Genomic DNA, 15,391 nt, shown 5'->3' with positions numbered 1-15,391 from the left:
CTCCGAGTTAGACCGTGACCAGGCACGCTCATTAGAGCCTGGTTCCGGAAGAGATTTAATTTGAGGCACACAGAGGGAAAGCTGGGGAGGCAGAAGTTAAGCTCACTGAGAAATCAGAGAAGCTGGGGCCTGAGAATGACTGACTGAGAAGAAAGCAACAGAATAACAATATTCCAGTGACCCGGCAGCCGCTCTGCTCTCCCCTCATGAGAGGACTTGACCATTCTGCACAAAATAAACTGAGTGCTTCCATGAGGAGCTCTGCAGTAAATCCTAGGTTATATGAGAGTGCCTTTAATTATTTCCATTGTCTATCCCGGAAAGCCATGGAACCATTTGAGAAGGGGGTTAAGAAGGGCTATAAGAAAGACCAGAACTATGCGCTTCATTCAGGACACAGGAAATGGAGAGATGAAGACCCCAAGAATATTGTAAATAGGTAAAAAAAAAAAAAAAAAAATGGTCTTCGAAGGACAGAAACCTGATAGAAAATATGGATAGAGGTGGCTGTGGAGAAGAGAGGAAAGTGGACAGAATCCGAGACAGGAAGAAAAATGCAACCTGCTGTTTCAGGCATAACCCGCAGAAGGCTGGTTGGCAAAATCACCTATAGTGTGTGACAAGTGTCTTCCATCTCAGTGCTCCCTACACACATGGCCAGAGAGAGGAGGGGAATGATCCACAGCAAGGGAGGAAACTGCACATAGAATAGCAGTCAGCCGAGCGCGGTGGCTCACGCCTATAATCCCAGCACTTTGGGAGGCCGAGGCAGGCAGATCACGAGGTCAAGAGATTGAGACCATCCTGGCCAACATGGTGAAACCCCATCTCTACTAAAAATACAAACTTAGCTGGGCATGGTGGTGCACGCCTGTAGTCCCAGCTACTTGGGAGGCTGAGGCGGGAGAATCGCTTGAACCCAGGAGGCGGATGTTGCAGTGAGCTGAGATCCTGCCACTGCACTCCAGCCTGGCGACAGAGCGAGACTCTGTCTCAAAACAAACAAACAAACAAAATAATAGCAGCCAGCCTTGCAGTGTTAAGCATGGGCCAATGGGGAAAAGGAAACGAGAAAACTGAGATCACATGGCTTAGGGTCTCCAGGACTAGGGTAAGCGTAGAGGCTGCTTTGGACTCTCAAAACCTCTGGAGAACCACAAAGCTGGAGCTGTATTTCGTTCTTTTGTTCATTCAACAGGTATTTACTGAGCCCTGACTGTGTGCCAGATCCTGTGTTAGATTCTGGGTGAATAGGCCAGGTGTGGTGGCTCATGCCTGTAATCGCAGCACTTTGGGAGGCCGAGGAGGGCAGATCACCTGAGGTCAGGAGTTTGAGCCCAGCCTGGCCAACATGATGAAAGCCCATCTCTACTAAAAATACAAAATTAGCCGGACATGGTGGTGCATGCCTGTAATCCCACCTACTCAGGAGGCTGAGGCAGGAGAATCACTTCATCCCAAGAGGTGGAGGTGGCAGTGAGCCGAGATCACGCCGTTACACTGCAGCCTGGGTGACAAGAGCGAAACTCTGTCTCAAAAAAAAAAAAAAAAGGATTCTAAGTAAATACAGGAGACAAAGGTGTTCTTGTTCTCAAGAAGCTAGCCAAGTGATGGAAGAGCAGACACCTCCAGTCACGTTACATTGTATCAACTTCCTTCTGCTGCTGCAACAGGGTACCCCAAATTTGGTTGCTTAAAATGACAAAATTTATTATCTTTACGGTTCTGAAGGTCAGAAGTCCAAAATGGGTCACACTGGGTTAAAATTAAGGTGTCAGCAGGGCTGTGTTCCTTTCTCGCCAGGGGAGAACCTGTATTCCTTTTTTTCTTTTTTTTTTTTAAGACAGGGTCTCGCTTTGTTGGCTAGGCTGGAGTGCAGTAGTGTGATCACAGCCCACTGCAGCCCCAATCTCCCAGTCTCAAGAGATCCTCCTGCCTCAGCCTCCCAAGCAGCTAGGACTGGATGTAAGGGTGACATGACTGCAAGTTCTGTCACCCCATTGATCACCAAGGTTGATTCGGCTAATCTGGCTGGCTAGGCGGGTGTCTCCTTCCTCCCTCACCTCTCCATGTGCGTCTCTCCTGAAGCTGTGCGCTCAGTTGAAGAAGATGACCACCGCTGATAGAGAAGGACTGGTCTTTGGTCAAGGGTATACGAGTACTGTGCACCCCTGCTAGAACCTCCAAACAAGCTCCCAAGTAGCTAGGACTACAGGTGTGCACCACCATGCCCAGCTAATTTTTTATCCTTTGATCTTTTGTAGAGATGGCTTCTTGCTATGCTGCCTATGCTGGTGTTGAACTCCTGACCTCAAGTGATCCTCCTGTCTCAGTCTTTCAAAGTGCTGAGATTACAGGTGTGAGCCACCATGCCTGGCCAGAGGATCTGTATTCTTGTCTTTTCCAGCTTCAAGAGGCTGCCGTCTTCCCTTGCCTGTGACCCCCTTCCATCTCCAAAGCCAGCGATGGCTGCCTGAGTCTTTCTCACATCACATCACTCTGACACTAACTGTCTTGCCCCGCTCAACATTTAAGGACCCTTGTGATTACACTGGGCCCACCTGGATAATCCAGGATAATGTCCTTACTTTATGGTCAGGCCAGATGCAGTGGCTCAGGTCTGTAATCTCAGCGCTTTGGGAGACAAAGACAGGTGGATCACTTGAGCCCAGGAGTTCGAGACCAGCCTGGGCAACATGGGGAAACCCCATCTCTACGAAAACTACAAAAATTAGCCAAGCATGGCGGTAGGCACCTACAGTGCCAGCTACTTGGGAGGCTGAGGTGGAAGGATTGCTTGAGCCTGGGAGGTCAAGGCTAAAGTGAGCCATGACTGCACCATTGCATCCAACCTGGGTGACAGAGTAAGACCTTGTCTGAAAAAAAAATAAATAAATAAATAAAATGATTTTAAGGTCAGCTGATTAGCAGCCCTAATTCCATCTGTAATTCTCCATTGCCACGTAACATAACATATTCACAGGCTCTGGAGATTCGGATATAGGCATCTTTGGGAGGGGAGCCATTTTCCTGCCTATCACAAACATGGGGCAAGTTATGGTAGAGATAGCACCGTAGGAGATGGTTCCAGTCCAAGACTGCAAGCTGAATACCTGTCAGAGCCTCTCCCTCCCATCCCAAATGCCTAGAAATAGTAGTCCCACCTTACCCTCAGAGGGTTACTTTCTAAGACCTCCTCCACCTCCAGTTGGTGCCTGAAACCGCAGATAGTACCAAACTCTCTACATACCATGTTTTCCCTACACCAAGGTGTCCAATCTTTTGGCTTCCCTGGGCCACATTGGAAGAAGAAGAATTGCCTTGGGCCACACATAAAATACACTAACAATAACTGATGAACTTTAAAAAAAAATCTTTTTTTTTGGACACAGGGTCTCACTCTCTTGCCCAGGCTGGAGTGCAATGGCTTGATCACTGCTCACTGCAACCTCTGCCTCCTGGGTTCAAGCAATTCTCCTGCCTCAGCCTCCTGAGTAGCTGGGATTACAGGCGTGCACCACCACGCCCGGCTAATTTTGGATTTTTAGTAGAGATGGGGTTTCCCCATGTTAGCCAGGCTGGTCTTGAACTCCTGACCTCAAGTGACCTGCCCGCCTCGGCCTCCCAAAGTGCTGGGATTACAGGTGTGAGCCACCGCGCCCGGCCCTCCTAATGTGTTAAGAAAGTTTATGAATTTGTGTTACGTTGCATTCAAAGTCATCCTGGGCCACATGTGGCCCATGGGCCGTGCGTTGGACAAGCTTGCCCTACACATAGAGACTATGATAAAGCTTACTTTATAAATTAGGCACAGTAGGCCAGGCACGGTGGCTCACGCCTGTAATCCCAGCACTTTGGGAAGCCTAGGCAGGCAGATCACCTGAGGTCGGGAGTTCGAGACCAGCCTGACCAAAGTGGAGAAACCCCCATCTCTACTAAAAATACAAAATTAGCCAGCTGTGGTGGCATGCACCGGTAATCCCAGCTATTCAGGAGGCTGAGGCAGGAGAATCGCTTGAACCTGGGGGGCAGAGGTTGCAGTGAGCCAAGATCACGCCACTGCACTCCAGCCTGGTGACAGGGTGAGACACTGTCTCAAAAATAAATAAATAAATAAATAAATATATAAATAGACACAGTAAAAGATTAACAACAATAACTAATAGTAAAATAGAACAATTATAACCATATGCTGTAATAAAAGTTATGTGGATGTGGTCTCTCTCTCAAAATACCTAATTGTACTATGCTCACCTATTTTCAGACCACAGTTGACCACGAGTAACTGAAACTGTCATGGTGTTCGAGCCTGAGTGACCCCATCTTTGGTGAGGGTGAAGAAAATGAGGCTGGGACTTGCTGGGCTGCATTTCAAGAAACTTAGGTACTCCTAGCCTCTAGATGTTTACTAAACAGATACAGATGTGGGAGTGTCCTAATATCCTGATTTTTTTTTTTTTTTTTTTTTTTTTTTGAGACGGAGTCTCACTCTGTTGCCCAGGCTGGAGTGCAGTGGCGGGATCTTGTCTCACTGCAAGCTCCGCCTCCCAGGTTCATGCCATTCTTTTGCCTCAGCCTCCCGAGTAGCTGGGGCTACAGGCACCCACCACCACGCCCGGCTAATTTTTGTATTTTTAGTAGAGACGGGGTTTCACCGTGTTAGCCAGGATGGTCCCGATCTCCTGACCTTGTGATCTGCCTGCCTCAGCCTCCCAAAGTGCTGGGATTACAGGCATGAGCCACCGCGCCTGGCCTTATCCTGATGTTTTGAGAACAGAAGCATTTCTAATTTTGCTTTAAAAATAATAATATTGATTCTTGCAAATTATGTTAAGAAAATTAATCCTTTATCAAAAACCCTTATAGCAGAGCACATCTCCCCATGATTTTCTTTATCCTGTATATAAACAAGTAGTGTACCTAGGGTGGACGCGTTCCTCCTCTTACTTTTGGGAATGCCCTACTCTGTCTATGGAGGATCCGTACTGTCTTGCTCTTTTTTTTGAGACAAGGTCGCCCAGGCTGGAGTGCAGTGGCACGATCTCGACTCACTGCAACCTCCACCTCCTGGGTTCAAGTGATTCTCCTGCCTCAGCCTCCCGAGTAGCTAAGATTGCAGGTGCACACCCAGCTAATTTTTGTATTTTTAGTAGAGATGGGGTTTCACCATGTTGGCCAGTCTGGTCTCGAACTCCCAGCCTCAACTGATCCACTCCCTTCAGCATCCCAAAGTGTTAGGATTACAGGTGTGAGCCACTGTGCCGAGCCACCACTTTACTTTCTTAATAAACTTGTTTTGGTTTGCACTATGGCCTCGCCCTGAATTCTTTTTCGCATGAGATCCAAGAACCCTCTCTTAAAGGTCTGGATCAGGGCCCCTTTCCTGTAACATCTTTCTGGCAAACCATGGAAGGGACAATACTGAGGAGATACCTGGCCCAAAGGAAAATCATCGGTGCACACCAGTTGACTGACTTTAGGTAAGTGGAGTTCATATACCTGGGTAAAGGATGGGATTGGGTTAGAGGCCCAACTTAGGGGAGTTAGAATCTCTCCTAAGACAGAATGGGTTAGAAGGCCCTCTTAATAAAAGGAAAGGACACTTGACCAACTTTGGGTTAGAGGCCCAACTTAGGAAGGTTAAAGTCCCTTCTAAAATTTAAGGGGTTAGAGGTCCCTCTCAGTAACATCCCTCTTGTGAAGAATGGGTTTGGCACCACAGGATGTTAACTGCCGTGCTCTTTGTATTAATCTGCCTTGTCCCATTCACTGTGTGGATCAATTTATTGGTGCTGTCTCTGTTTCACTGTCATTTTCAGGAGACTTTATTTAACTGGTCTTAGGGATTTTAACATACTCTTCCCCTCCATGCCTCCCAATATCCGTTCATTTGCTTGTGAAACATTGGGAACAAGAAAGCATTGAAGGCTCCATCTCTAAAATTCCTGATTGAGATTGGGTATTTAACAGCTATGAGCAGTAAGATTAGGTAGATGTGGTTATGTTTTAATGCTGCTGTGCCTACTAGGTGTGATCTAGAAGCACTAGGATGGAAATCAGGGGACTTTTCTCCTTGCTGTTTTGTTTCATTTTGCACACTAAAAAAACACTTCTTTCCTGTCTTGGATTTGGCCAAACCAGCTTTGCTTGTCCAATCCACACTGCCACTATTGCCCAGAACCTGCTTGCTCTGGTCATTCCCATTGAAATCCTCTTTATTTCCTTTGCCTTATTCAACATTTCTTTTGTCAGAGTCTACGTTGTGGTTTATGTAAGATTCATGGCTCAGCTCACTTATATTATTTGGATAGTGTAAATAAGAGAATTCAATTTTTGGCAAGGATCCTCTCATTAATGGAGCTGGCTTTAAAAACCTCTCTTACCCTTTTTAGTGGAACTCAGCCAGTGGCAATACAATCTTGCAGGTTTGGAACTTTTCTTTCAACATCACCTGCCTCTTACATGGGCACCACAGCATCCATCCCAAAGGACTCCCCACTAGGATGTATTCTTGAACATTGGGACCAGTTTAAACTAAATGGGCTTATGAAGAGAAAACTGGTGTTTCTATGTAATACTGTTTGACCTCGGTATTATTTGGAAAAACAAGAGAAATGGCCTCCTACTGGTACTATGGCCTTTAAAACTATACTTCAACTCGATTTGTTTTGTAAGCAGGAGGGAAAATGGGATGAAATACCATATGTTCAAGCATTTTTGCTGCTCAGTCAGGATGAAACCCTGCAGCAGGTGCATGCGTGTTCGATGAGAGGAAAGGAAGAAAAAGAACTAGACATATTTGATGATCCTTTGACATAAGCCCTATCTCCAGTTCAGCGGGCATTTTTGGGTGGAGCAGAACCTCCTTCTATCAGCTCTGATGGTTCAGGTTTTGTCCGTTCTTTCTCCCTCTAGTCCACCTGAAAGTTCTATTTAGAACCCTTGGTCCCCTCCTCCTGACCTGCCTAGTCCCACTGTATACCCACCACTCCCTGAGGAATTTGGCCTCTCGAGTACTACTCGTAGTGGAGCCTCTTATCAACCTCTGAAGGGAAACCTTTTCCCCTTAGAGAGGTGGCAAATGGGGAAGAAGGCACTGTGCGAGAGGATATGTCTCCTTTTCTATGTCTGAGTTGGCTCTATGTAAAGAGAAGTTTGTTCATTTCTCTGAAGATCCAGGAAAATTCCTAGATGAGTTTGAGAAACTAACTTTGACCTATGGTGTAACTTAGCAGGAGCATGTTTTGTTGTCTCTGTGTTGCACAGTGGAAGAAAATCCATTTTGGGGACAGCTAGGACCCATGTGGATGAGGTATTGCCTCCAAACCCGAACCATAATGTATATCAGGCAGGAGGTGTAGCAGTTCCAGATCAAGATCCAGAATGGGGCCGGGCACGGTGGCTCACGCCTGTAATCCCAGCACTTTGGGAGGCCGAGGTGGGCGGATCACCTGAGGTCAGGAGTTCAAGACCAGCCTGGCCAACATGACAAAACCCCATCTCTACTAAAAATACAAAAAAATTAGCTGGGCGTGGTGTGGGCACCTGTAATCCCAGCTACTTGGGAGGCTGAGGCAGGAGAATTGCTTGAACCCAGGAGATGGAGGTTGCAGTGGGCTGAGATCATGCCATTGCACTCCAGCCTGGGTGACAGAGTGAGATTCTGTCTCAAAAAAAAAAAAAAAAAAAGATCCAGAATGGAACTATCAAAGGAGCAGTGAGGGCTTGGGGAGGAGAGATCATATGGTTACTTCTTTGCTGGAAGGTTGGAAGGGATGAAGAAATGTATAAAAAAGCCTGTTAACTATGAAAAGGACACCAGGGCCTGTCAGGGGTGGCGTGGGGAGGCAGAGCATTAGGACAAATACCTAATGCATGCGGGGCTTAAAACCTGGATGACGGGTTGATAGGTGCAGCAAACCACCATGGCACGTGTATACCTGTGTAACAAACCTGCACATTCTGCACATGTATCCCAAAACTTAAAGTAAAATTAAAAATAAGGAAATAATAAATAAAATAAAATAAAAAATAAAAGGTTAAGGAAGTTTCTCAGGGTAAAGATGAGAATCCAGCTTTGTTTCAAGGGCGTTTAGTTGAGGCAATTAGAAAATATACTAACACTGATCCTGCCTCAAAGGAAGGATAAACCCTTTTGGGAGTACATTTTATAGCCCAGTCTGCCCCTGATATCCGTAGGAAACTACAAAAAGCAGCTATGGGTCCCCAGACTCCTATGGAACAGCTTTTGGATGTGGCATTTTTTAGTTTTTAATAACAGGGACAAAGCAGAGGAAACAGAAAGAGCAGGAAGTACCTCCCACAAGGTGCGGTTCTTGGCTGTAGCCCTAAGCTCACCTTCCACATGGTGTTGCCCTCCTGGCTCTTGGCCTGAACAAAGGAAGCTGGAAGGTGGGAAGCCCAAAGCTGGGTGTCCAAGTCACCGTGCCTTGGGTGTAAATCAGTGTGCACACTGTAAGAAAACTGGCCATTGGAAGAAGGACTGCCAAGCGCTTCGACGGGAGCCATCGGCACCTGAAACGATGGCTGAAATAGCCAGACCAGCTCAAGAGTGACTGGGCCGGAGACCTTCTGCCACAGCCCCTGTCGGACAACTACATATATCTCCAGAGGAACCTTGGGTAACCCTTGACATGGCAGGTAACAATATTAACTTCCTTTTGGATATGGGGTTTGACCCATTGTAATGGGCCTCTGTCACCCCAAAACTGTATGGTCATGGGGATAGATGGACAAGCTTGTAGGCACCATTTTACCTATCCTTTAAGCTGCTCTTCAGGGACTTTGGTTTTCTCATATACTTTTCTTTTCATGCCCCACCCCCTTGTTGGGAAGGGATTTGTTTACTCAGCAGCAGTGGTATCTTTTGGTTTGTTTGTTTGTTTGTTTGTTTGAGACAGAGTCTTACTCTGTCACCCAGGCTGGAGTGCAGTGGCGCCATCTCAGCTCACTGCAACCTCCACCTCCCAGGTTCAAGCAATTGTCCTGCCTCAGCCTCCCAAGTAGCTGGGACTACAGGTGAGCACCACCATGCCTGGCTAATTTTTATACTTGTAGTAGAGACAGGGTTTCACCATGTTGGCCAAGCTGGTCTCAAACTCCTGACCTCAGGTGATCCACCTGCCTCGGCCTCCCAAAGTGCTGGGATTACAGGCATGAGCCTCCATGCCCGGCCACAGTGGTATCTTTTGGAAACCAACAGGCAGACGAGGGATTTCTCTTTCTCCTTTCCTGCGATAAAGGAGGAAAAGTAATAGGGGACTTATCTACTTTACCTATTGAAGTAACCTCCCAAGTAAATCCTATACTATGAGAGAGTAAGATTCCAGGCAAAACGTTAAATGTTCCCCCAGTTTACATCCAACTTAGGCCTGGTGTCCCATACCCCTGGAAAAGACTTACTTAAAACAGTAAAGCAGGTAACTGAGGCCTGTGAACTATGTGCCTGTAATAACCCAAATAACCAATCTTTATCTCCTTCTTTAGTGAGGCCTGTTCAGCATAAGGGAATGTACCCTGGTGAAGACTGGCAAATAGATTATACTCAGATGCCCCCATGTAAAAGGTTTAAATATTTATTAGTATTCATTGACACCTTTACTGGTTGGATCAAGGCTTTTCCTATGGGGTCCGAAAAGGCAATTGAGGTTTCTAAATTCCTATTAAAGGAAATAATTCCTAGATTTGGGCTGCCTAAGAGCTTGCAGAGGGATAATGACCCATCTTTCACAGCAAAGATCACCCAAAACATATCTTCAGCCCTAGTAATTCAGTACCACCTTCATTTGGTATGGAGGCCACAATCTTCAGGGACAGTATAAAGAGCCAATCAAACTCTAAAAAGGACTCTTCCTAAACTATGCCAAGAAACATCATAAACCTGGCTTTCTTTATTGCCCATAGCCTTGTTACAGATTCCAGCAGCCCCCAAGGGAAAGCTGCAGCTCAGCCATGTTGAAATAATGTATAGAAGGCCTTTCTTAACTACAGACCTCCTAATAGACATAGATACTTTCAAGCTACAAAATTATGTAATCAACTTAGGGCAAGTGCAAAATGCACTCCTTGAATACGGAAATCAAAGACTCCCTTCCCGCACTAAGGAAGAGACTCGTTACAACCCAGCCGGGAGACTGGGTTCTATAAACACTTGGAAGGAAGGATCCCCAGCAGATCAACTTTTCCCAAAATGGAAGGGACCCTATCAAGTTCTCCTTAGCACCCCAACTGCAGTTAAATTTCTGGGAATAAACAGCAGGGGCCATTTATCTTGAATTAAACTTGTCTCTTATAAAGTCCCACAGGCTGACAAAACACAAGAGACTGATCCCACTTATTCCCGTGAGCCAACCAGTGACATCTGGCTCCTGTTCAGAAGAAAAGAAAGGGCTGGGTAATGTAAGGATATGGATTGGCATTCTGCTTTTGAGTACAAGTTGGAATCACGCAGAGTAACTTATTTATTCAGTGGGCACAGGCTTTAGCCTCTACATAATCAGACCAACTCTTGGGTACGTGGAGAATTGCCACTTCCCTCCGCTTCCAGATTGCCCTGGCATATTCAACCAGCCAACCAAAATTTATGGAGATTTTATTATGATTGGGAAACTGAATATTATAAACGTAGTCCCTCTTTTCCCGTGTATCATAGCCACACAGGCCATAGCCCCTTCCCCTCCTGTGGAGAGACAAGAAGGCACCTTTTTAATCTAATTAGGAAACAGCTAAACTCCATCCCAACTTTAGGTTATGCTATACATGATGAACTTGGGCAAATGACAGCTGTTCAAGTGCAGGTATTGGGCAAACTGCCTCTGTGTTTTTTGTTTGTTTGTTTGTTTGTTTTTGAGACGGAGTCTCACTCTCTCGCCCAGGCTGTAGTGCAGTGGCACGATCTTGGCTCACTGCAACCTCCGCCTCCTGGGTTCAAGCCATTCTCCTGCCTCAGCCTCCCAAGTGGCTGGGGCTACAGGCGCGTGCCACCACACCCGGCTATTTTTTGTATTTTTAGTAGAGACAGGGTTTCACCGTGTTAGCCAGGATGGTCTCGATCTCCTGACCTCATGATCCGCCTGCCTCGGCCTCCCAAAGTGCTGGGATTACAGGCATGAGCCACAACACCCAGCCAAGCCTCTATGTTTTGAAAGGTGCAGTAATAGTCACCACCAGACTGGAACCCATGATATGGGATGGCTGCCACCTCAACAATGTAATCAGGCTGGAGTGCAGTGGTGCCATCAGGCTCACTGTAGTCTCGACCTCCCTGGCTCAAGCAATCATCCCACCTCAGCCACCCAAGTAGCTGGGACTACAGGCATGCACCACCACGCCTGGCTAATTTTTTAAATTTTTTTGTAGAAACAGGATCTTGGCATGTTGCCCAGACTGGTCTTGAACTCCTGGGCTCAAGCAAACCTCTCTCCTTAGCCTCCCCCAAATGCTGGGATTATAGGTGTGAGCCACTGCACCTGGCCAACAGAAATAATTTTGTTTCCTCAGGAAGTATGCTTGAGGAGTGGAGGAGAGGTAATATGATATAGTAGTGGATACATGGATTCTTATACCAGACTTCTGGAGTCCAAATCCTGCCTCCATCACTTACTAGGGATGTGACTCTGGATAGGTTTTTTCGTTTTTGTTTTTGTTTTTGTTTTGAGATGGAGTCTCGCCCTGTCGCCCAGGCTGGAGTGCAATGGTGCGATCTTGGCTCACTACAACCTCTGACTCCCTGGTCCAAGCGATTCTCCTGCCTCAACCTCCCGAGTAGCTGGGATTAAAGGCACGTGCCACCACGCCCAGCTAAATTTTGTATTTTTAGTAGAGATGGGGTTTCACCATGTTGGCCAGGATGGTCTCGATCTGCCCACCTCAGCCTCCCAAAGTGCTGGGATTATAGGAGTGAGCCACCGCACCCAGCTAACTTATTTTATCTCTTTGTGCCTCAGTTTCCTCTACTGTGCAATAGGTATAATATGAGTGCCTACCTCAAATGGTTGTTACAAGGATTGCATGAGCTTTTAGTTCTAACATGCATAAGGCACATAGTGCTGTGTAAGTATTCAATATATAAATAATAACATTGCTGGGCACGGTGGCTCACACCTGTAATCCCAGCACTTTGGGAGGCCGAGGCAGGCAGATCACGAGGTCAGGAGATCGAGACCAGCCTGACCAATATGGTGAAACCCTGTCTCTACTAAAAATACAAAAATTAGCTGGGCCTGGCGGCGCATGCCTGTAATCCCAGCTACTCAGGAAGCTGAGGCAGGAGAATCACTTGAACCCGGGAGGCGGAGTTTGCAGTGAGCCAAGCTCACGCCACTGCACTCCAGCCTGCATGACAGAGTGAGACTCCATATCAAATAATAATAATAATAAAATTAACAAAAGGATCTTATTTCTGACTGGGTTTGGTGACTCATGCCTGTAATCTCAGAACTTTGGGAGGTCAAGGAAGGAGCATCATTTGAGACTATGAATTCAAGACCAGCCTGGGCAATATAACAAGCCCATCTCTACAAAAAAAAAAAAATACAATTAAATAATAGAATCTTATTTCTTTCAAGGGGAGGAATATAATTGCTAAGAAAATAAAGCTAATAGACTGGAAAATAAGGTCAAAACAAACTCGTAGAACATAAAGTAAAATAGTGGCAGCCCCATACACATGGCATGACACCATTCGTGGGGGGAGAAAAGACTTTTTCTACCAGATACGCACATGTGTGTCAACTCATGGAAATGTATCTAGAAGGATACCTGCCTCTGTGGAGGGGACTAGAATTGGGAATAATGATCAAGGGGAACTTCAGTTTTATCTTTAATATTTGAATATCTACTGTGAGAATGTATCTCTTTGTGGCTTATGAAATCAAGAACAAGTAATTTTTTGAAGTAAAAATTTTAAAACAGGCCAGGTGCGGTGGCTCAGATCTGTAATCCCAGCACTATGGGAGGCCGAGGCGGGCGGATCACGAGGTCAGGAGTTCAAGATCAGCCTGACCAACATGGTGAAACCTCATCTCTAGTAAAAATACAAAACTTAGCCGGGCGTGATGGCACGCACCTGTAATCCCAGCTACTCAAGAGGCTGAGGCAGGAAAATCGCTTGACCTGGGAGGTGGAGGTTGCAGTGAGCCGGGATTGCACCATTGTACTCCAGCCTGGGTGACAGAGTGAGACTCTGTCTCAAAAAAAAAAAAAAATTAAAAAACAAAGTGCGCAGGAAGTAGTGAAGAAGGGGTGAAGAGCTTTGCCATCTGGGAGTGAAGGGGAGGATCACAGAAAACATGACATCAGAATTGGATCTTAAAGGAAGCACTGAGATAGGAGCACAGCCGGTCATGCCTGTAATCCCAGCGCTTCGGGAGTTGAGATGTGAAGATTGCTTGAGTTTCAGGAGGTCAGGGCTGCAGCGAGCCAAGATCATGCCACTGCATTCCAGCCTGGGTGACAGAGCAAGACCCTGTCTTGAAACAAAACAAAACAGCAAAAAAAGGAGGTGTCGCTAAAGACATGGACACTTGAGAAGAACATTATGTATCTGGAATTTGTGTCACCAGAGTTTGGGTGATGTGTTGGGTGGGGAGAGGAAAGGAGGACTGGGTAGATCAGGCTGCAAGGAAAGGGTTAGAGTTGGTTATCAAGGGCTTTCCCACCACATGAAGGAGGTTGAACTTTGTGGAGACAATTTTTTAAGCCACCCTAAGTAACATGATCACATCAGAAAAATCCTGTGTCAGCCATGTTGAGGGTGGATGGAGAGCAGGGAGTGACTGGTTTAGGAGGCTGCTAAATTGCCCAATCAAGAATTGCAAAATAGTGTCTATGTAAGGAGAGACAAAGGGGTTGATTTGAAAGATACTTAGGAGGAACAACAAACAGTACTTGCCTCTCAGCATCTACCCCACCTTTTTGTGGTAACTGTCCCCTGCTTTGGGGACATCACCTTTTTTCACTTTTAGCCCTGTGCTTTAGACTCAAGGCTCTGTGGGGAGGACAAGTGACCTAGGCTAAGGCATTAACGCAGGCCACCTTTCCTGGAGTAGCACATGACATTAATAAGTCTAATCAGGCCATCAAGACCTGTCCTGGGACTTTTGTTTTGTTTTGCATTGTTTTAAATAGAGACAGGGTCTCACTTTGTTGCCCAGGCTGGTTTTAAATTCCTGGCCTCATACAATTCTCCTGCCTTGGCCCCCCAAAGTGCTGGGATTACAAGCAGGAGCCACTGTGCCTGTCTTTGTCCCAGGACTTTTGTAAGTGAACTCCCTCCTGCTGGACCAAGTTGCATAATGATGGGAGCCTGTGCTGCCTGGAGTTGCCATGGACCTGGGATGGAGCTGATCCGGGGGGAAGTAGAGCCTATAGATGGATCCTAGTAGCATCTTTTGAGCCCAGAATTGAGCCATACCTTAGCTAGCTGTGCCTGTGGATTTATCATGAGCCAATGAGCCAGTGCTGGTGAGTTTTAAAAACTTTTTTTTTGAGATGAAGTCTCACTCTGTCACCCAGGCTGGAGTGCAGTGGCGCGATCTCTGCTCACTGCAAGCAAGCTCCACCTCCTGAGTTCAAGTGATTCTCCTGCCTCATCCTCCCAAGTAGCTGGGATTATAGGCAAGTGCTACCACGCCCGGCTAATTTTCATATTTTCTGTAGAGATGGAGTCAGAACTCCTGACCTCAGGTGGTGATCCGCCCACCTCAGCCTCCCAAAGTGCTGGGATTACAGGTGTGAGCCACCGTGCCTGGCTTAAAAACACTTTTTGATCTAATCCAGTTGGAGCTGGGTTTTCTGTTTAAACTGACTCCTAACTAAGAGTATTCACAGTACATCCCTAATGATTAGCATTGGGAACAGGGATCATCTTTGAAATTCACTGCTCTTGGGCTGGTGTCATGATAAGGATAGAAGACAAAACGATGTCCGTAGCCACTGTCGAGCCCCTCTTAGGGAACGAACTGTGAACGTCTTTCCTAATTTGCTACATTAGCAGAATCTAGGTCTTAGAGACCTTAGAAGGGGTGGCTCCGAACAGTGACTGTCAGACATTGAGATCTCACAGATTTCACAGGGCAACAAAATTCCAAAGAAAAATCTTATATTCCAAACTGGAATTGCCAAGTTTAAATTTTGTTGAGTAGAAATGCAAACAAACAAAACCACTCCCTTCTACCCTCTTCATAACATCATGAAAGAGCTAACACTGTCACACACCCACAAGCAGAAAAGGTAATGGGTAGCAATGAAAGCTAGCCTTTATAAAATGAATATATTTGGCTTTGTGAAAGACTCCCTCATACTCATTTTTCTCATTTTGTCTCAGACATGTGCACGCTTTTCACTTGCAATACCAATCTGCTAACTGGCC

This window comes from Pongo abelii, chromosome 11 (genome assembly GCF_028885655.2).
Source record: "Pongo abelii isolate AG06213 chromosome 11, NHGRI_mPonAbe1-v2.0_pri, whole genome shotgun sequence".
Lineage (NCBI taxonomy): Eukaryota > Metazoa > Chordata > Mammalia > Primates > Hominidae > Pongo > Pongo abelii.
The sequence above is the reverse complement of the archived record's forward strand: the minus strand, read 5'-3'. Positions refer to the sequence as shown.